The following is a 20,811-nucleotide window of genomic DNA, read 5'->3' as shown; positions in this document are numbered from 1 at the left end:
CTGAAGCTACGAGCATTTTATGACTTAGATTTCGCCGGATGTAAACAGCGCCATTGGGAAAGCATTTTATCACACCGATCTTGGTGTGGTCAGATGCTTTGAGGGCAGAGGAGAGATCTAGGGTCTAATAGACCCCAATTTTTTTTTTTCACTACCTATTGCTACCACGGGGGATATTTACATTCCCTGAGAAAACAATAAAAATGCTAAAAAAAAAAAAAAAATGAAAGGAACAGAAAGAAAAAAAAAAAAAAAAAGCACCCCTGTCCCCCCCCGCGCGCAAAAGGCGAACTTAAGCTTCGGTCTGCCGTCAAATGTAAACAGCATTTGCACCATGCATGTGAGGTATCACCGCGAAGGTCAGATCGAGGGCAGTAATTTTAGCAGTAGACCTCCTCAGTAAATCTAAAGTGGTAACCTGTAAAGGCTTTTAAAGGCTTTTAAAAATGTATTTAGTTTGTCGCCACTGCACGTTTGTGCGCAATTTTAAAGCATGTCGTGTTTGGTATCCATGTACTCGGCCTAAGATCATCTTTTTTATTTCATCAAACATTTGGGAAATATAGTGTGTTTTAGTGCATTAAAATTTAAAAAAGTGTGTTTTTTCCCAAAAAAATGCGTTTGAAAAATCGCTGCGCACTGTGTGAAAAAAAAATTAAACACCCACCATTTTAATCTGTAGGGCCTTTGCTTTAAAAAAAATCTATAATGTTTGGGGGTTCAAAGTAATTTTCTTGCAAAAAAAAAATTATTTTTTCATGTAAACAAAAAGTGTCAGAAAGGGCTTTGTCTTCAAGTGGTTAGAAGAGTGGGTGATGTGTGACATAAGCTTCTAAATGTTGTGCATAAAATGCCAGGACAGTTCAACCCCCCCCCCCCCCCCCCCAATGACCCCATTTTGGAAAGTAGACACCCCAAGCTATTTGCTAAGAGGCATTTCGAGTCCATGGAATATTTTATACTGTGACACAAGTTGTGGGAAAAAGACAACATTTTTTTTTTTTTTTTTGCACAAAGTTGTCACTAAATGATATATTGCTCAAACATGCCTTGGGAATATGTGAAATTACACCCCAAAATACATTCTGTTGCTTCTCCTGAGTATGGGGATACCACATGTGTGAGACTTTTTGGGAGCCTAGATCTGTAGTAATGAAAATACTATGTGTAAGGTGAGGCCCCAAGTGAGCTAGAGCCCCCATCCCAGACATCACATGGATGCCCATATGTTGTCCTCCTTACCTATAGATAGTAGATGATAACCAACCATGTCTAGCCGAGTGATAGGTGTGCTGCCCAGAGACAGGCTAGCAAACAGCCAGTGCCTTATATGTGTAGCCGACCACCCCCTCAAGAAGGAAACTCCTCCCAACGTCATACAGTGCAGGCACTGGGGCAGACGGAGGCCCCCTCCAGCGCAGCGGCAAACCGCCGCCCACAGCTGCTGGAGACGCCGCCGTCCACGTGTCCGCACAGAGTGGAAAAACAACGCCAACGCCGTGACGGCCAGGGGGACGCCACGTGCGTGACGTAAGGGCACGACGCCGACGCACGGAGAGAAACCCGCCCCGATCCCCCACGCCCACCAAGGCGGACGAGAAGGGGGAAAGGGGAGGGATCCCGCCATGCCTCGCAGCTCCCGGACACTGCATGGAGGAGGCAGCCGACGAGATGCGACATCCCCAGAGACAAACCACAAAGCTGCACTAATAGGGGGAAAAGAAAAACCAAGACAAAAACAAAGAAAACAAAGTTTAAAAACCATGGAGGGACATGTAATGCCATACTACACAACCCCTGAAGGGGGGGCAAGTATTTACAGGGCAAGTGCCCTATGGAATAATATCCATCCTGATTCAGTTGGTGGCCCTGTGACTGCGCACCTCACGGAGTTCATACCCCTTCGGCATATGAGTATCCATTTGGGGTAGTGGTGTTTTGGCCCCCTCATATGCATATTTGCCTTTTTTCATAATGCATATTGTATCTCATTCACTTAGAATACCCTTCCCCCCTTTTTCTTTTGTTTTTAGATATTGGTGCTAAATCGCCCCTGAAGAGTGTTTTGATACACGAAACGCGTCGGACTTACGATATGCACCTTACAATTACCCCTCTTTACTGGGTTCACCAACCAACAAGACCTTACTAATTTACGTTGTGATTTTATGCATTTTATGGATGTTTCACCTTTTAGACTATCTGCCCTGCACTTGTTTTCAGGGGTTTGTCATCAATGTTTACAATGTACCAATCAGGTATTTGTATATGACTTGACAGTCAAACCCATATTGGGACTATTATCATGTTACTATGTTACTATGTACAAATAAAATGGCTTGATTTTACGGTGACTGACCCGCTGGCTTCATTTGCCCACCTCACTCAAAGTCCCAGCCTTCCTGTTTCCTGTATGCGTAGGGATGGAGACTCGCGTCTCACTCAAAGTCCCAACTTTTCGCCTCTTCAAATTCAAAACTGTGATAGGTAGTGAGGAGTGAAATCAAAAATGTACGCCCTTAGAAATCCTGAAGGCGGTGATTGGTTTTCGGTGCCCCGTACGCGGCTAGGCTCCCAAAAAGTCCCACACATGTGGTATCCCCGTACTTAGGAGAAACAGCTGAATGTATTTTGGGGTGCAATTCCACATATGCCCATGGCCTGTGTGAGCAATATATCATTTAGTGACAACTTTTTGTAATTTTTTTTTTTGTCATTATTCAATCACTTGGGACAAAAAAAAATTAATATTCAATGGGCTCAACATGCCTCTCAGCAATTTCCTTGGGGGTGTCTACTTTCCAAAATGGGGTCATTTGGGGGGTTTTGTACTGCCCTGCCATTTTAGCACCTCAAGAAATGACATAGGCAGTCATAAACTAAAAGCAGTATAAATTCCAGAAAATGTACCCTAGCTTGTAGACGCTATAACTTTTGCGCAAACCAATAAATATACGCTTATTGACATTTTTTTTACCAAAGACATGTGGCCGAATACATTTTGGCCTAAATGTATGACTAAAATTGAGTTTATTGGATTTTTTTTATAACAAAAAGTAGAAAATATCATTTTTTTTCAAAATTTTCGGTCTTTTTCCGTTTACAGCGCAAAAAATAAAAACCGCAGAGGTGATCAAATACCATCAAAAGAAAGCTCTATCTGTGGGAAAAAAAGGACACAAATTTCGTTTGGGTACAGCATTCCATGACCGCGCAATTAGCAGTTAAAGCGACGCAGTGCCAAATTGTAAAAAGTGCTCTGGGCAGGAAGGGGGTAAATCCTTCCAGGGCTGAAGTGGTTAAAGAAATGACATAGTTACATAGAAGGTGAGGTTGAAAAAATACACAAGTACATCAAGTCCAACCTATGTGTGTGATTATATGTCAGAATTACATTGTATATCCCTGTATGTTGCGGTCGTTCAGGTGCTTATCTAACAGTTTTTTGAAACTATCGATGCTCCTTGCTGAGACCACCGCCTGTGGAAGGGAATTCCACATTCTTGCCGCTCTGAGTGGCTTTTTAATCAAGTGGTACGCTTTCGATCATTTGTCCATCAGTCAATGTGCATCAGCGTACAGGGTACAGCGCATCAGGGTACAGCACACCAGGCCACATCAGGGTACAGAGCCCAGTACATCAGTGTACAGGGCACAACATATCAGGGTACAGGGCACAGCACATCAGGGTACAGGTCACAGTACATCAGGGCACAGCACATCAGGGTACAGAGCCCAGCACATCAGCTAATAGGGCACAACACGTCAGGGCACAGTACATCAGGGTACATCACATCAGGGTACAGGGCACAGCACATCAGGGTATAGCACATCAGGGCACAGAACATCAGGTCACACGACATTGAGGCACAGCACACCGGGGCACAGGACATCAGGGCACAGGGCACATCAGGGCACAGGACATCGGGGCAAAGCACATCAGGGCACGGGGCACATCAGGGCACGTGGCACATCAGGGCACATAGCACATCAGGGAACTGGCACATCAGGGCACGGGGCACATAGCACATCGGGGCACATCAGGGCACATGGCACATTATGGGGCACATAGCACATCAGGGCATGGGACACATCAGGGCACATAGGACATCAGGGCACGGGGCACATCAGGGCATGGGGCACATCAGGCCACATGGTACATCAGGGCACAGGGCACATAGCACATCAGGGCACATGGAACATCAGGGCATGGGGCACATGGCACATCAGGGCTCAGGGCACATAGCACATCAGGGCACGGGGCACATCAGGGCATGGGGCACATCAGGCCACATGGTACATCAGGGCACAGGGCACATAGCACATCAGGGCACATGGAACATCAGGGCATGGGGCACATGGAACATCAGGGCATGGGGCACATGGCACATCGGGGCTCAGGGCACATAGCACATCAGGGCACGGGGCACATCAGGCCACATGGCACATTAGGGCACATCAGGGCACATTATGGCACATCAGGGCACATAGCACATTAGGGCACGTGGCACATCAGGGCACAGGGCACATGATGGGGCACATGGCACATTAGAGCACGGGGCACATGGCACATTAGAGCACGGGGCACATGGCACATTAGAGCACGGGGCACATTATGTGGCACATCATCAGGATACATTGTGGGGCACATGGCACATTATGGGATCTTGCTAGCCAGCATGCAGAGTAGCGCAGGGAGCTTCTGTAGTAGTAAGTTCTCTCTCTCGTGTCATCACGCTGTTCCCCGGCAGCCCCTCCTCTCTTCTCGTCTATACCAGATGATCTTACAAGCCAATTTGTATAGACGAGAAGAGAGGAGGGGCCGCCGGGGAACAGCGTGATGATACGAGAGAGAGAACTTACTACTACAGAAGCTCCCTGTGCTACTCTGCATGCTGGCTAATCTGGATCTACCCGTCAGGCGCCAGCTGTTGGCGGTTGACGAGTAGATCGCCGCGCACCGCAGATGCGGCTGAAAGTGAAACTGGCCCACACTGAGCCATCGGCCCACCAGGAATCTCCCAGTAGTCCCGATGGCCAGTCCATCCCTGCCTGTCAGTGACCGCCCCCCCCCCCCCCTCGTTTTACTTACCTGAACCCTCGAAACTTGTCCCACAGGGACGCGCTGTCTGTCTGCTAGGGGGTTCTCGGCTGTTGATTGAATAGATTGATAGCAGCACAGCCATTGGCTCCCGCTGCTGTCAATCAAATCCAATGACGCGGCTGCCGGGGGGGGGGGGCGGGCCGAGTCCTGCATTTGGCGTCTATGGACGCGGAATGCTGGACTCGGGAGCGCGCCCGAAAGGTAATTCCCCGGGAGAGCGCTTCTCCTAGGGCAGTGATGGCGAACCTTGGCACCCCAGTGTTTTGGAACTACAATTCCCATGATGCTCCACTACACTGTAGAGTGTATGAGCATCGTGGGAAATGTAGTTCCAAAACATCTGGGGTGCCAAGGTTCGTCATCACTGTCCTAGGGGGTTATCTGATGTGGGGAGGAGCCGAGAGAGCCGCCGGGGGACCCCAGAAGAGGAGGATCGGGGCCACTCTGTGCACAACGAGCTTCACAGTGGAGGGAAGTATGATATGTTAGTTATTTAAAAAAAAAAAAATAACCTTTAGTGTCACTTTAAGTATATAAATAGACATTTCTGCACAGTAACTCCCTCACCCAGGCCGCAGGATTCACAATAAATACAGTAAAAATAATGCGCATTTCTCCACACTTGTTTACTTATGAATTTGGGAAACATTTCTGCAAAAGGGCAAATCCGCTGCAGATAAGCGAGCTGTACTTCTCTAAATAGGACAGATTTCCATACAAATGTCATATGCCCCGAGGTAAACACTTCTTTATATTTCCATCTATGGAATCTATTGAAATATACATGCTGAGGTGATATCTGGAACAGATCTCTATAGGATTGTCATGTGTAAGGGTGTAAAAAAAGATCCCCCATATTTCTCTGTATGGGACGAGTATCATAGACGTAAAAGATCTGAGGTAAGATGACCTTAATCTTCAATATGGGTCAGATGTGTATGGAAGTATTGAATGCACTGAGGTGAAATGACATTTATTTCTCTCTGTAGAAAGGTCTCCAGGCCTCCTTTGATCTAATAAGAACCTCCAGGGCCAGAGATAGCTGACATCCTTCTGTATATAGTGGGTTGTGAGGCATGGTGGGTGCAGAGTAGTTAAACTTATTGGGCGCCGGACACTTCTTGAATGCAAAAGAAAGTTTATTTCTCTTAACAAACTTTTTGGGGGGAGAAAGGGTTAGGGCCAGGACACCCTCAGGTAGTTGCAAGATTAATTGGCAGATACTTCAATAGGAGGACAGCCATGCAGGGAAAGGCATCCAGCAAGACGCCACATCTGCATGTGCAGGAATGCTGTCTCCTATGGCAGTCTTTAACAGTTCCTAACACAAAGCTGAACAGTTCCTTTCTATTCCACTACAATCACTCCTTGTAGTTCTTCAGCACACGGAGCTCCAGTGGCGGCGCGTCCATAGAGGGCACAGGAGCGCCGCCCCCTCTCTCCTGGCATCGCTCTATCACCATAGATAGATTCATGCATTGCATGGTCGCCGCTGACACCCCCTATTCAGGTGTCCTGCCCCTTTTCGGGCGCCGGGCACCTGAATTACAGCGGCAAGGGTGTTTTTTGGAAGCACCTGATTAGAGCCGCAGGCATTAATAGGCACCCAAAAAGGTGACCAGCGGGCGCAATGCTGTACGTTCGCTGTTCACTAAGGTGTGTGTGTGTGTGTATTTTTTTTTTTTTTTTTTACATGCACACAGCTATAGAGTAAATTTGTGCAGCTGCTACTAGCAATTTGTTAAAGTTATAACAACAGTCAAAGTCAAAAACCATAAATCTCCATTTACATGAAGGTCAGGTTTAGGGCTGAAACAACTAATCGATTAATCGACAACTAATCGATTATGAAATTAATCGATTACTATTTTCATAATCGATTAATCGGCCAGTAACATAATGTGGTTAAAAAAAAAACTAAAATGAGCCCTTTATAGTACAAAAACAGCAAATAATCGCTACTGTAACTATTTCTTTCACAGTTCTACAGTAAAAAAAATGAACCCCTTACAGTAGTGATTATTTGCTTTTTTTGTACTATAAAGGGCTAATATTCGTTTTTTTAACCCCATTATGTTACTAAACGTCTTACACCTGGTTCACATCTATGTGCTTTTTGGTGCTTTTTGCAGAAACGCACTACAGTTCATGTACATGGTTTCCTATGGGACACGTTCACATCTATGTCTTTTCAGCCGCTGCGTATTTGGAAAGCGTCGGTGACTTTTTTTTAACGCAAAACATACTTCAATGGAGAAGCTGAAGAAAAGCATGTAATGCGTTTTTCCAGCAATTTGTGTTTTTTAATCTGCCCAAAAACAAATTGGCCAAAAAAAAATGCAAAAATGCAAATCGCAGCAAAATCACGTGCGCAAAAATCAAAACGCACAGCACAGAGCACTGCAGAAACAGATCAAAAGAAAACTGCATAGGTGTGCACCGAGCCTTATGCTGGCCACACCGATCAATATTCAGATGAGAATATGCAGATGAAAAATCTTTGTACATTCGATGAATGAATGTTTGAAATTTTCACTTGTTTATAACATTCTGTTTTTAAAATAATTGTAATTTCTGAACGAAAACCACATACACTGTCTGATAATTCCTTTCACCACGAAGTTTTTTATTATTTCCAAATTTTCCCATTACTGTGGTTGAAAATGAACGTCGATTTGACCCCACTAACGATTAGAAAATCGAACGAACGTTCTTATCTCTCCTCTAATAGTATATACAGTATATCTCTTCTGTCTGTTATTCTCAGAGTGGATTAGATATTTTGCTCCCTAACCATATAGTTGGCTATTTTTATTTACCACTGCATAAAGATTTTTAAGCATAAATTGTCTTTTTTTAAAACTTTACATATTAGCTAAATTATACACCACACTTTTTTTTTTAAAGTTATTAACCAATTAATCTAAACAGTAATCGGCCAACTAATCGATTATGAAAATAATCGTTAGTTGCAGCCCTAGTCAGGTTAATATAACCCAGCAGAGAGTTCCCCCTTACATCAGAGTCTGCAGGATTACCCTTACAGTGCAAGGGGAACTTTGATGTAAAGGGGAGTGCTGCCGATCATGATGTAAAGGGGAATGCTGAAGAATTTGATGTAAAGGGGAACTCTTATGTAAGAGGGGGCTCTGGTGACCAGAGATCACCTTATATCAGATTGCACAGCATTCCCCTTTACATCAAGGTCTGCAGAGTTCCAACTTGCATTTAAAACGGAACTCTAATGTGGGGGGGGGGGGGACCTCTGGTTAGAGATGGCCAGAGACTGTGTGGCCATGATACAAGAGATGGCCAGAGACTGTGCGGCCATGATACAAGAGATGGTCAGAGACTGTGCGGCCATGATACAAGAGATGGTCAGAGACTGTGCGGCCATGATACAAGAGATGGTCAGAGACAGTGCGGCCATGATGCAAGGGATGGTCAGAGACTGTGCGGCCATCATACAAGGGATGGTCAGAGACTGTGCGGCCATGATAGAAGAGATGGTCAGAGACAGTGCGGCCATGATACAAGGGATGGTCAGAGACTGTGCGGCCATGATACAAGAGATGGTCAGAGACTGTGCGGCCATGATACAAGGGATGGTCAGAGACTGTGCGGCCATGATACAAGGCATGGTCAGAGACTGTGCGGCCATAATACAAGAGATGGTCAGAGACTGTGCGGCCATGATACAAGGGATGGTCAGAGACTGTGCGGCCGTGATAGAAGAGATGGCCAGAGACTGTGCGGCCATGATACAAGAGATGGTCAGAGACTGTGCGGCCATGATACAAGGGATGGTCAGAGACTGTGCGGCCGTGATACAAGAGATGGCCAGAGACTGTGCGGCCACGATACAAGAGATGGCCAGAGACTGTGCGGCCACGATACAAGAGATGGTCAGAGACTGTGCGGCCATGATACAAGGGATGGTCAGAGACAGTGTGGCCATGAAACAAGGGATGGTCAAAGACTGTACGGCCATGATACAAGGGATGGTCAGAGACTGTGCGGCCATGATACAAGAGATGGTCAGAAACTGTGCGGCCATGATGCAAGGGATGGTCAGAGACTGTGCGGCCATGATACAAGGGATGGTCAGAGACTGTGCGGCCATGATACAAGGGATGGTCAGAGACTGTGCGGCCATAATACAAAAGATGGTCAGAGACTGTGCGGCCATGATACAAGGGATGATACAAGAGATGGTCAGAGACTGTGCAGCCAGGATACAAGAGTTGGTCAGAGACTGTGCGGCCATGATACAAGGGATGGTCAGGGACTGTGCGGCCATGATACAAGGGATGGTCAGAGACTGTGCGGCCATGATACAAGAGATGGCCAGAGACTGTGCGGACATGATACAAGGGATGGTCAGAGACTGTGCAGCCATCATACAAGAGATGGTCAGAGACTGTGCGGACATGATACAAGGGATGGTCAGAGACTGTGTGGACATGATACAAGGGATGGTCAGAGACTGTGCGGACATGATACAAGGGATGGTCAGAGACTGTGCGGACATGATACAAGGGATGGTCAGAGACTGTGTGGACATGATACAAGGGATGCCATGCAAAACAGTGTCGGCTTTGGTAGAAGTCTAGGACGGCGTTAGAGCCCGACATTGGCTGCAGCTGATGAGATGTTCTCAGTGTGAGGGGGGGTGGGGGGTTTCAGCTGGTTGGAACCTCCATTGCTTTACCCCAGTGTGTGCCAGCCTCCTCACCCTGCCCGCCTGGAGACACCCAGGGCCATCTTTAATATTGACTGGACCCTGGACAAACATTTTCCTGGCTCCCCCCCTACCAATTTCGCTCTCCACCCCAATATCCCAAAAAACAAACACGCACATAGACTTATCCAAAAAAACCTTTAATAATGTAAGCATAAAGATCTGGTTCACACTCACTGATTGCGCCAGGCTCACTGATTGGTTGCTAGAGGTTACTGTACAATATTACCACTCAATGATTGGTTGCTAGAGGTTACTGCACATCATTACCTCTCACTGGGTGGCAGGGCAGTATTGTGGTGTGTGATGCAACGGTTGGGGTACACTTGGTTGGATGGCAGCATTGGGGTGAGAGGCTGAGATCATATCTCCCCCTATAATAATAGGGGTAGGATGGGGATGTTGATGACAATGGGTGTGGTGGTAGGAAGCTGGCAGTGGGGTACAGGGGGGATGGAGATAAAGAAGATGATGGGGTATGGTGGTTGGATGCTAGTAGTGGGGTACAGGGGGCTGATGGGTATGTTGATGACAGGGGTCAGGGTGGTAGGATGTCAGAGGCGGGGTATGGGGACAATGATAGTGGATGGCATGATAGGAACCTGGCAGTGGAGTACAGGGGGATGAAGATGATGGGGTGGGGTGGTAGGAAGCTGGCAGCGGGGATTCGGGGGGGGGAGTGAAGATGACAAGGGGTGGGGTGGTAGGATGCTGGCAGTGGAGTACAGGGGGATGAAGATGACAGGGGTGGGGTGGTAGGAAGCTGGCAGAGGGGAACAGGGGAATGAAGATGACAGTGGTGGGGTGGTAGGAAGCTGGCAGAGGGGAACAGGGGAATGAAGATGACAGTGGTGGGGTGGTAGGAAGCTGGCAGAGGGAAACAGGGGGATAAAGATGACAGGGGTGGAGTGGTAGTAAGCTAGCAGAGGGGTGTAAGCTGGCAGAGGGGTGCAGGGGGGATGATGATGACAGGGGTGGTAGGAAGCTGGTACAGGGGGGATGAAGATGGTGGGGTGGTAGGAAGCTGGCAGTAGAGTACAGGGGGGGGGGGGGATAGGAAGCTGGCAGAGGAGTACAGGGGGAAGATGACAGGGGTGGGGTGGTAGGAAGCTGGCAGAGGGGTACAGGGGGATGAATATGACGGGATGGGGAGGTAGAAAGCTGGCAGAGGGATACAGAGAGATTAAGATGACAGGGGTGGGGTGGTAGGAAGCTGGTGGCAGAGGGGTACCGGGGGATGAAGATGACAGGGGTGGGGTGGTAGGAAGCTGGTACAGGGGGGATGAAGACGGTGGGGTGGTAGGAAGCTGGCAGTAGAGTACGGGGGGGGGATAGGAAGCTGACAGAGGAGTACAGGGGGGAAGATGACAGGGGTGGGGTGGTAGGAAGCTGGTACAGGGGGGATGAAGATGGTGGGGTGATAGGAAGCTGGCAGTAGAGTACAGGGGGGGGGGATAGGAAGCTGGCAGAGGAGTACAGGGGGGAAGATGACAGGGGTGGGGTGGTAGGAAGCTGGCAGAGGAGTGCAGGGGGATGAAGATAATGGATGGGGTGGTAGGAAGAGCGGTATAGGGAATCTGGTAAAGGGGGATGAAGATGACAGGGGGTGGGGTGGTAGGAAGCTGGCAGTGGACTACAGGGGGGATGAAGATGACACGGGATGGGGAGATAGAAAGCTGGCAGAGGGATACAGAGAGATTAAGATGACAGGGGTGGGGTGGTAGGAATCTGGTGGCAGAGGGGTACCGGGGGATGAAGATGACAGGGGTGGGGTGGTAGTAAGCTGGCAGAGGGGTACAGGGGGATGAATATGACGGGATGGGGAGGTAGAAAGCTGGCAGAGGGATACAGAGAGATTAAGATGACAGGGGTGGGGTGGTAGGAAGCTGGTGGCAGAGGGGTACCGGGGGATGAAGATGACAGGGGTGGGGTGGTAGTAAGCTGGCAGAGGGGTACAGGGGGATGAATATAACGGGATGGGGAGGTAGAAAGCTGGCAGAGGGATACAGAGAGATTAAGATGACAGGGGTGGGGTGGTAGGAAGCTGGTGGCAGAGGGGTACCGGGGGATGAAGATGACAGGGGTGGGGTGGTAGGAAGCTGGTACAGGGGGGATGAAGATGGTGGGGTGGTAGGAAGCTGGCAGTAGAGTACGGGGGGGGGGGATAGGAAGCTGGCAGAGGAGTACAGGGGGGAAGATGACAGGGGTGGGGTGGTAGGAAGCTGGCAGAGGAGTGCAGGGGGATGAAGATGATGGATGGGGTGGTAGGAAGAGCGGTATAGGGAATCTGGTAAAGGGGGATGAAGATGACAGGGGGTGGGGTGGTAGGAAGCTGGCAGTGGACTACAGGGGGGATGAAGATGGCGGGTGGGAGGAAGCTGGCAGAGGGGTGCAGGGGGGGGAAGATGACAGGGGGATGATGATGATGACGGGGTGGGATGGTGGCAGAGGGGTACAGGGGGATGAAGATGATGGATGGGGTGGTAGGAAGCTGGCAGAGCGGTATAGGGAATCTGGTAAAGGGGTATGAGGATGACAGGGGGTGGGGTGGTAGTAAGCTGGCAGTGGACTACAGGGGGGATGAAGATGACACGGGATGGGGAGATAGAAAGCTGGCAGAGGGATACAGAGAGATTAAGATGACAGGGGTGGGGTGGTAGGAAGCTGGTGGCAGAGGGGTACCGGGGGATGAAGATGACAGGGGTGGGGTGGTAGGAAGCTGGTACAGGGGGGATGAAGATGGTGGGGTGGTAGGAAGCTGGCAGAGGAGTGCAGGGGGATGAAGATGATGGATGGGGTGGTAGGAAGAGCGGTATAGGGAATCTGGTAAAGGGGGATGAAGATGACAGGGGGTGGGGTGGTAGGAAGCTGGCAGTGGACTACAGGGGGGATGAAGATGGCGGGTGGGAGGAAGCTGGCAGAGGGGTGCAGGGGGGGGAAGATGACAGGGGGATGATGATGATGACGGGGTGGGATGGTGGCAGAGGGGTACAGGGGGATGAAGATGATGGATGGGGTGGTAGGAAGCTGGCAGAGCGGTATAGGGAATCTGGTAAAGGGGTATGAGGATGACAGGGGGTGGGGTGGTAGTAAGCTGGCAGAGGGGTACAGGGGGGATGATGATGACAGGGGGTAGGGTGGTGGGATGCCAGGCACAGGGAGATGATTAGGATAATAATGACAGGGGGTCAGTGGATGGCCTCATATGCCGGGTGGGATACATATCATCAGGGCTGGGTGTGGGGGGGTTGTCAGTATTGATTTTTGGGGCGCCCTCCTCGGTCTGGGGGTGAAGTCTTGCTGTACCTTGAGGCTCCCTGATGATCTCCTCTCTGACAAGTCCTCCTCTGCAGACGGTCCATCCTGCAGAGCGGATCGGAGAGGTATTATTATTATTATCTGAGCTCCCAGCTCTGCACATGGCAGGAGATGAGAGCAGAGCCCGGCAGAAGGGGAGGAGTTGGGGGAGGGGAGAACACGGAGCCGTCCACTGACCCTGAGAGCTCGGACGGTGCAGTGCTGAGTAGTCAGTCTGATACCGGAGGGGGAAAACTATAAAAACGCCGGTGCTGGGGACACCGACCGGGGACATTCCCTCCATGTCAGGGATAGTAAGCAGCCGGCGAGGCCTTAAGCGACCGTCTAATTAGAGAGCCGCCTCTGGTGACAACCCGAGCTCGGTGTCCTCCTGAGTCCGCTCTCCTCACACGGAACCGGAAGATAGTGGCTGCCATCACTTACACACGTGGCTGCCATCACTTACACACGTGACTTACACACGTGGCTGCCATCCCTTACCCACGTGATCGCCTTCCCTGCCCCACCGTCTCCATGGAGACCCAGCTCTGGAACCGTTATTTCTGCCAGACAGCCTCGATGACGTCACAGCGCAGCAAAGCCTATAAATAGCAGAGCAGGGCAGTAGCCGTTAGTCGTGTTCTGTGCGTCGAGGGAGGAAGTACCGTTTCTGCTCTCTCCTCCTTGTCCATGTTCTATTCTCATCTGATTCTAATCTGTTATGAACCAAACCCCATCCGGACTGTATATCACCATTTCTGATAACTAATGGAGTTTATTCATTTTAAATAATAGAAATAGAAAGCTCCAGATTTGGGTATATGTGGGGACAAGACATCGCCTTGGCTGCACTATGTATGTATATATCCTAAATTAACTTCTCAGTTTAAACCAAGCAATTCCATTGCAGGGGCATTATAACAAAAACAAACTCCATGCAGATCTTCTATCAATCTGTTTAATGGAGTGATGTCATTGAAAAGATGGGACTTTAATGGTGCTTTTTTTATGGGTCTTTTCACAGGTACTGTTTTAATATCCCAAGTGGGTTAAAAACACTTACAGGATGGAGGAATAGAACAGGCACATCATGGAAGTTGTAAAAAACAGCATTGGAAGGGGTCACAGCGGAGGGAAGTCTTCAGAATGATGGATGTGTGACTCACTGGATCTATCACAGTCCGCAGCAGGATGAGACGCTGGAACGCTGTTGGAGCCGGCGTCATCAGCGCGGAGAGGAGAAGGACCCAGAAGTGATGTCAAATGCTGAGAGACTCTGTAACCAGCCTGGACCGCAGAGCGGAGGATGTGAGGTCATAAGAAAGGGACGCGTTTCGGAACTCTGGACGGTTCCTTTGTCAACCTCTGAATGCAGCTTATGAGTTGCCATGCCGCCTGCCACCAGATGCAGTTTGACACTTGTCAACAGATGCAGCTTGTCAATTGCCACGTCCCCTGCCACTAGATGCAGCTTTTCAACAGAAGCAGATTGTCACGTTCAACAGATGCAGCTTATGAGTTGCCATGTCGCCTGCCACCAGATGCAGTTTGACACTCGTCGACAATTATTCATTTTGAATAAGAGAAATAGAAAGCTCCAGATTTGGGTATATGAAGGGGACAAGACATCGCCTTGGCTGCACTATGTATGTATCTATCCTAAATTAACTTTTCAGTTTAAACCAAGCAAATCCATTGCAGGGGCATTATAACAAAAACAAACTCCATGCAGATCTTCTATCAATCTGTTTAATGGAGTGATGTCATTGAAAAGATGGGACTTTAATGGTGCTTTTTTATGGGTCTTTTCACAGGTAATTTGTCGGGGCGATGGATGGTGTTGGCAATTCCATTATCACTGCACCATAGTTGATATAGTGTCAGAATGATTGAAGCGCATTATTTCTATTCATTGTCAACCTCTGGTTTGTCAACCTCTGGATGCAGCTTATGAGTTGCCATGTCGTCTGCCACCAGATGCAGTTTGACACTCATCAACAGATGCAGCTTGTCAATTGCCACGTCACCTGCCACCAGATGCAGCTTGTCAACAGAAGCAGATTGTCACTTTCAACAGATTCTTAGATTGTAAGCTCTATGAGCAGGGACCTCTGATTCCTAGTGTATTAAAATGTATTGTATTTGTACTGTCTACCCTCAAGTTGTAAAGCGCTACGTAAACTGTTGGCACTATATAAATCCTGTATAATAATAATAATAACAAATTCAGCTTATGAGTTGCCACGTCACCTGCCACCAGATGCAGCTTGTTAACAGAAGCAGATTGTCACTTTCAACAGATTCTTAGATTGTAAGCTCTAAGGAGCAGGGACCTTTGATTCCTACTGTATTAAAATGTATTTTATTTGTACTGTCTACCCTCAAGTTGTAAAGCGCTACGTAAACTGTTGGCACTATATAAATGCTGTATAATAATAATAATAACAAATGCAGCTTATGAGTTGCCACGTCACCTGCCACCAGATGCAGCTTGTCAACAGAAGCAGCTTGTCACTTGTCAACAGATGCAGCTTGGTGGAGGAGTACGAGGCACCCTCAGTTCCTCAATACTTTGGGGTGGAGGTGTAGCAGGGCATCCTCAGTGCCTCGATACTTTAACGTGGAGAGGTAGGAGGGCATCCTCAGATCCTTAATACCTTGGAATGGAGAGTTAGGAGGGCACCCTCAGTTTCTCAATACTTTGGGGTAGAGGGGTAGGAGGGCATCCTCAGTGCCTTGATACTTTAACGTGGAGAGGTAGGAGGGCATTCTCAGTTCCTTAATACCTTGGAGTGGAGAGTTAGGAGGGCATCCTCAGTTCCTCAATACTTTGGGGTAGGAGGGCACCCTCAGTTTCTCAATACTTTGGGGTAGAGGGGTAGGAGGGCATCCTCAGTGCCTTGATACTTTAACGTGGAGAGGTAGGAGGGCATTCTCAGTTCCTTAATACCTTGGAGTGGAGAGTTAGGAGGACATCCACAGTTCCTCAATACTTTGGGGTTGAGGGGTAGGACGGCTTCCATAGTGCCGTATTATTTGGGGTGGATAGGTAGGAGGACATCCTCAGTTCCTTAATACCTTGGAGTGGAGAGTTAGGAGGGCATCCTCAGTTCCTCAATACTTTGGGGTAGGAGGGCACCCTCAGTTTCTCAATACTTTGGGGTAGAGGGGTAGGAGGGCATCCTCAGTGCCTTGATACTTTAACGTGGAGAGGTAGGAGGGCATTCTCAGTTCCTTAATACCTTGGAGTGGAGAGTTAGGAGGGCATCCTCAGTTCCTCAATACTTTGGGGTTGAGGGGTAGGACGGCTTCCATAGTGCCGTATTATTTGGGATGGATAGGTAGGAGGACATCCTCAGTTCCCTAATACCTTGGGGTAGAGAGTTAGGAGGGCTTCCTCAGTGCCTCAGTACTTTGGGGTAGGAGGGCACCCTCAGTTTCTCAATACTTTGGGGTAGAGGGGTAGGAGGGCATCCTCAGTGCCTTGATACTTTAACATGGAGAGGTAGGAGGGTATTCTCAGTTCCTTAATACCTTGGAGTGGAGAGTTAGGAGGGCATCCTCAGTTCCTCAATACTTTGGGGTTGAGGGGTAGGACGGCTTCCATAGTGCCGTATTATTTGGGGTGGATAGGTAGGAGGACATCCTCAGTTCCTTAATACCTTTGGGTAGAGAGTTAGGAGGGCTTCCTCAGTGCCTCAATACTTTGGGGTAGGAGGGCACCCTCAGTTTCTCAATACCTTGGGGTAGAGGGGTAGGAGGGCATCCTCAGTGCCTTGATACTTTAACGTGGAGAGGTAGGAGGGCATTCTCAGTTCCTTAATACCTTGGAGTGGAGAGTTAGGAGGGCATCCTCAGTTCCTCAATACTTTGGGGTAGGAGGGCACCCTCAGTTTCTCAATACTTTGGGGTAGAGGGGTAGGAGGGCATCCTCAGTGCCTTGATACTTTAACGTGGAGAGGTAGGAGGGCATTCTCAGTTCCTTAATACCTTGGAGTGGAGAGGTAGGAGGGCATCCTCAGTTCCTCAATACTTTGGGGTTGAGGGGTAGGACGGCTTCCATAGTGCCGTATTATTTGGGATGGATAGGTAGGAGGACATCCTCAGTTCCCTAATACCTTGGGGTAGAGAGTTAGGAGGGCTTCCTCAGTGCCTCAATACTTTGGGGTAGGAGGGCACCCTCAGTTTCTCAATACTTTGGGGTAGAGGGGTAGGAGGGCATCCTCAGTGCCTTGATACTTTAACATGGAGAGGTGGGAGGGCATTCTCAGTTCCTTAATACCTTGGAGTGGAGAGTTAGGAGGGCATCCTCAGTTCCTCAATACTTTGGGGTTGAGGGGTAGGACGGCTTCCATAGTGCCGTATTATTTGGGGTGGATAGGTAGGAGGACATCCTCAGTTCCTTAATACCTTGGGGTAGAGAGTTAGGAGGGCTTCCTCAGTGCCTCAATACTTTGGGGTAGGAGGGCACCCTCAGTTTCTCAATACTTTGGGGTAGAGGGGTAGGAGGGCATCCTCAGTGCCTTGATACTTTAACATGGAGAGGTAGGAGGGCATTCTCAGTTCCTTAATACCTTGGAGTGGAGAGTTAGGAGGGCATCCTCAGTTCCTCAATACTTTGGGGTAGGAGGGCACCCTCAGTTTCTCAATACTTTGGGGTAGAGGGGTAGGAGGGCATCCTCAGTGCCTTGATACTTTAACGTGGAGAGGTAGGAGGGCATTCTCAGTTCCTTAATACCTTGGAGTGGAGAGTTAGGAGGGCATCCTCAGTTCCTCAATACTTTGGGGTTGAGGGGTAGGACGGCTTCCATAGTGCCGTATTATTTGGGGTGGATAGGTAGGAGGACATCCTCAGTTCCTTAATACTTTGGGGTAGAGAGTTAGGAGGGCTTCCTCAGTGCCTCAATACTTTGGGGTAGGAGGGCACCCTCAGTTTCTCAATACTTTGGGGTAGAGGGGTAGGAGGGCATCCTCAGTGCCTTGATACTTTAACGTGGAGAGGTAGGAGGGCATTCTCAGTTCCTTAATACCTTGGAGTGGAGAGTTAGGAGGGCATCCTCAGTTCCTCAATACTTTGGGGTAGGAGGGCACCCTCAGTTTCTCAATACTTTGGGGTAGAGGGGTAGGAGGGCATCCTCAGTGCCTTGATACTTTAACGTGGAGAGGTAGGAGGGCATTCTCAGTTCCTTAATACCTTGGAGTGGAGAGTTAGGAGGGCATCCTCAGTTCCTCAATACTTTGGGGTAGGAGGGCACCCTCAGTTTCTCAATACTTTGGGGTAGAGGGGTAGGAGGGCATCCTCAGTGCCTTGATACTTTAACGTGGAGAGGTAGGAGGGCATTCTCAGTTCCTTAATACCTTGGAGTGGAGAGTTAGGAGGGCATCCTCAGTTCCTCAATACTTTGGGGTTGAGGGGTAGGACGGCTTCCATAGTGCCGTATTATTTGGGGTGGATAGGTAGGAGGACATCCTCAGTTCCTTAATACTTTGGGGTAGAGAGTTAGGAGGGCTTCCTCAGTGCCTCAATACTTTGGGGTAGGAGGGCACCCTCAGTTTCTCAATACTTTGGGGTAGAGGGGTAGGAGGGCATCCTCAGTGCCTTGATACTTTAACGTGGAGAGGTAGGAGGGCATTCTCAGTTCCTTAATACCTTGGAGTGGAGAGTTAGGAGGGCATCCTCAGTTCCTCAATACTTTGGGGTAGGAGGGCACCCTCAATTTCTCAATACTTTGGGGTAGAGGGGTAGGAGGGCATCCTCAGTGCATTGATACTTTAACGTGGAGAGGTAGGAGGGCATTCTCAGTTCCTTAATACCTTCAAGTGGAGAGTTAGGAGGGCATCCTCAGTTCCTCAATACTTTGGGGTTGAGGGGTAGGACGGCTTCCATAGTGCCGTATTATTTGGGATGGATAGGTAGGAGGACATCCTCAGTTCCTTAATACCTTGGGGTAGAGAGTTAGGAGGGCTTCCTCAGTGCCTCAATACTTTGGGGTAGGAGGGCACCCTCAGTTTCTCGATACTTTGGGGTAGAGGGGTAGGAGGACATCCTCAGTGCCTTGATACTTTAAAGTGGAGAGTTAGGAGGGCATTCTCAGTTCCTTAATACCTTGGAGTGGAGAGTTAGGAGGACATCCTCAGTTCCTCAATACTTTGGGGTAGGAGGGCACCCTCAGTTTCTCAATACTTTTGGGGTAGAGGGGTAGGAGGGCATCCTCAGTGCCTTGATACTTTAACGTGGAGGGGTAGGAGGGCATTCTCAGTTCCTTAATACCTTGGAGTGGAGAGTTAGGAGGGCATCCTCAGTTCCTCAATACTTTGGGGTTGAGGGGTAGGACGGCTTCCATAGTGCCGTATTATTTGGGGTGGATAGGTAGGAGGACATCCTCAGTTCCTTAATACCTTGGGGTAGAGAGTTAGGAGGGCTTCCTCAGTGCCTCAATACTTTGGGGTAGGAGGGCACCCTCAGTTTCTCATTACTTTGGGGTAGAGGGGTAGGAGGGCATCCTCAGTGCCTTGATACTTTAACGTGGAGAGGTAGGAGGGCATTCTCAGTTCCTTAATACCTTGGAGTGGAGAGTTAGGAGGGCATCCTCAGTTCCTCAATACTTTGGGGTAGGAGGGCACCCTCAGTTTCTCAATACTTTGGGGTAGAGGGGTAGGAGGGCATCCTCAGTGCCTTGATACTTTAACGTGGAGAGGTAGGAGGGCATTCTCAGTTCCTTAATACCTTGGAGTGGAGAATTAGGAGGACATCCTCAGTTCCTCAATGCTTTGGGGTTGAGGGGTAGGACGGCTTCCATAGTGCCGTATTATTTGGGGTGGATAGGTAGGAGGACATCCTCAGTTCCTTAATACCTTGGAGTGGAGAGTTAGGAGGCCATCCTCAGTTCCTCAATACTTTGGGGTAGGAGGGCACCCTCAGTTTCTCAATACTTTGGGGTAGAGGGGTAGGAGTGCATCCTCAGTGCCTTGATACTTTAACGTGGAGAGGTAGGAGGGCATTCTCAGTTCCTTAATACCTTGGAGTGGAGAGTTAGGAGGGCATCCTCAGTTCCTCAATACTTTGGGGTAGGAGGGCACCCTCAGTTTCTCAATACTTTGGGGTAGAGGGGTAGGAGGGCATCCTCAGTGCCTTGATACTTTAACGTGGAGAGGTAGGAGGGCATTCTCAGTTCCTTAATAGCTTGGAGTGGAGAGTTAGGAGGGCATCCTCAGCTCCTCAATACTTTGGGGTAGTAGGGCACCCTCAGTTTCTCAATACTTTGGGGTAGAGGGGTAGGAGGGCATCCTCAGTGCCTTGATACTTTAACGTGGAGAGGTAGGAGGGCATTCTCAGTTCCTTAATACCTTGGAGTGGAGAGTTAGGAGGGCATCCTCAGTTCCTCAATACTTTGGGGTTGAGGGGTAGGACGGCTTCCATAGTGCCGTATTATTTGGGGTGGATAGGTAGGAGGACATCCTCAGTTCCTTAATACCTTGGGGTAGAGAGATAGGAGGGCTTCCTCAGTGCCTCAATACTTTGGGGTAGGAGGGCACCCTCAGTTTCTCAATACTTTGGGGTAGAGGGGTAGGAGGGCATCCTCAGTGCCTTGATACTTTAACATGGAGAGGTAGGAGGGCATTCTCAGTTCCTTAATACCTTGGAGTGGAGAGTTAGGAGGGCATCCTC

General features: G+C 49.0%; 2 long non-coding RNA genes across 5 annotated transcripts in view; one reads left to right on the top strand and one right to left on the bottom strand.

The window, feature by feature from the left end:
* LOC141133414 (uncharacterized) overlaps positions 1-15,513 on the top strand; it is a 439,482-nt gene extending 423,969 nt beyond the window's left edge. Inside the window, exons 3-4 of one of the 2 annotated variants that reach the window (XR_012243071.1) lie at positions 14,167-14,788; positions 14,957-15,513. This is a non-coding gene — a long non-coding RNA (uncharacterized lncRNA). Of the gene's footprint in view, positions 1-14,166 lie in introns of both variants that reach the window. The other variant, XR_012243070.1, reaches the window with a different exon arrangement.
* Positions 1-20,811, bottom strand: part of LOC141133413 (uncharacterized) — a 1,430,344-nt gene that overhangs the window by 837,341 nt on the left and 572,192 nt on the right. The gene's annotated exons all lie outside the window — the stretch shown is intronic.

The sequence above is a fragment of the Aquarana catesbeiana genome, linkage group LG03 (assembly GCF_042186555.1).
Source record: "Aquarana catesbeiana isolate 2022-GZ linkage group LG03, ASM4218655v1, whole genome shotgun sequence".
In the NCBI taxonomy this organism is placed as follows: Eukaryota; Metazoa; Chordata; class Amphibia; order Anura; family Ranidae; genus Aquarana; species Aquarana catesbeiana.
Note: the sequence above shows the minus strand (reverse complement) of the source record. Positions and strands in the feature narration are given on the sequence as shown.